At 45.8% G+C, this 2,141-nt stretch overlaps 1 pseudogene; it reads right to left on the bottom strand.

Moving 5' to 3' along the window:
* The window catches only part of LOC9652922, a 1,281-nt pseudogene extending 1,034 nt beyond the window's left edge, over positions 1 to 247 (bottom strand).
* Positions 248 to 2,141: the final 1,894 nt, after the last annotated feature.

The raw sequence follows: 2,141 nt of genomic DNA, 5'->3' as shown, positions 1-2,141 counted from the left end.
AGTGGGTCATCACCCTCGCCACCAGAGCGTCGATGATGCCCTTCAAGCCGGCCTCTCGGGTGCTGGATCGCTTCTCGTACAAACAATCCAAGCTTGCCTCCAAGTCCAAGCGTGTGGACGAAGAGTCTTCGTCCATATGCTCCGTGTCACACTCGTGGTGTTGTTTGAGTTTGTTCTCCTTGTCTTCGGCATGCCTCTTGCACTTCTTGGACAATCTCTTTGATGATCGCACCTTAACGCACTCCATCGCCCGTTTGCTGACTGGAAGAATGAGAAAGCCCTAGTTCTTTGCTATATCTTTTATACTCTCGCAGAGGGCAATAAAAATGTAATTTACTTTTAAACTTCACCTGGAGAAAGCTAGCAAAGATGAGAAGTAAAAACTCTGGGAGAGCAAACATATGCAGCTATTTTGTGTTCCATGGCTGATGGCGATCGACTTTGCACATTAAACAAGGGCAATCTTGCTGGACAAGGGGAAAACTAGGTTAACCATCTGGCCATGAATATTCCTTACTTTATTCTATCTACAAAGAAGAATCGAACCCGAGAGCTGTGGTTTGGGGCCTCAACTGATTGGTCTAAGCTTTTTTAGCGAGCTAGCAAACCAGAACTAGGGCTACTTATTGAGCATAAAACTTTACCATAAAGTCTTTGTTGGTTGGACTCTTCGGCATCGAACCCGGGTCTTCTGCAACGGTTTACCTCTACACTTACCTGATAGCCATGATCTCAGCAACCGGGCTCCGATAATAAAATAACATACCATGTACTTAAACCATATGGTAGAGCACCAGATTCACAGACGACACCACCGCCAGCAGCCAGTAGAAATCATCCAGTCGGCTGCGATTCAGATTATTGACGATCCATCCGCCACTGCCGCCGCCCCTGGTGACACTGTCCACCACCGATACCAGAAAGCTGCTGAGGAAGAACCCTAGCGAGATGGTGCTGAGGAACAATCCCACTCCATAAACCATATGGGCAATCTTGCTGGACAAGGGGAAAACTAGGTTAACCATCTGGCCATGAATATTCCTTACTTTATTCTATCTAGAAAGAAGAATCGAACCGGAGAGCTGTGGTTTGGGAGACCAAAGCCTCAACTGATTGGTCTACGCTTTTTTAGTGAGCTAGCAAACCAGAACTAGGGCTACTTATTGAGCAAAAAACTTTTGCATAAAGTCCTTGTTGGTTGGACTCTTCGGCATCGAACCCGGGTCTTCTACAACGGTTTACCTCTACACTTACCTGATAGCCATGATCTCAGCAACCGGGCTCCGATAATAAAATAACATTACCATGTACTTAAACCATATGGCAGGATGTCTTTGGAAAATACATGACATTACCATCCCACGCATTCTCGGCGCTTCGTCCTTGGAAGAACCCATTTGCGGATCTTGGAGATTCTAGAATGGTCGGTCTTGCGCTTGATCATTGTGTTGAGCTGAAAAAAAGAGGAGAGAGTTCTCCATTGTCATTTCATAAACTTGCCTGAACTTCCTTTGTTACGGTGAGGCCACCTCTGTAACTTACCTGTTGACGAACTGGAAGTGATCATCAGGCAACCGATCCTTCGTAACTCTGAAAAGCTTACCACTACCAACGTTTCTGGGCCTCCTCTTGTATCTAAACTAATAGGCACGAGCTGTTACAATGGCAACTTGGCATCAACTTGGCTGCAACTTGGCATCTACCAGCTCATCGGAGAACTTCACAAAGCGTCGCTTGTTTTCTCCTTGGTTGTCAAACTGCATCAGCTTCTTGGCTTAGCGATTGCTTGCGAGGCCAGACTCCAGCCTACACAACAGCAACTCGCTCAACAGAAAACCTCTTTGAAATGTAAGTAACAAACCCACCTTCAGAATGGCAGGCAGATGTAAAGCTTCAGTAGCATAGCTCATCATGGTGCTCTCGTCCAAGTCTGAAAGCCCTGCAAAACAAGGACTACTAGCAAAGCAAGTACTACCAATCAGTAAAGCATACCATTTCACAGCGATAGATAATTTCCGTGAGCAGCAAGACATTGGTGGATAAACCATGAACCTGTCATACGAAGTGCACATCCACAAATGATCATGCTCTGTTAAAATGAATGCAATCCAGTTACCTGTCAACAATCCAAAGCACGCCGT

Source organism: Selaginella moellendorffii, unplaced genomic scaffold (genome assembly GCF_000143415.4).
Source record: "Selaginella moellendorffii unplaced genomic scaffold, v1.0 SELMOscaffold_563, whole genome shotgun sequence".
Taxonomy (NCBI): Eukaryota; Viridiplantae; Streptophyta; class Lycopodiopsida; order Selaginellales; family Selaginellaceae; genus Selaginella; species Selaginella moellendorffii.
The sequence above is the reverse complement of the archived record's forward strand: the minus strand, read 5'-3'. Positions and strand labels throughout refer to the sequence as shown.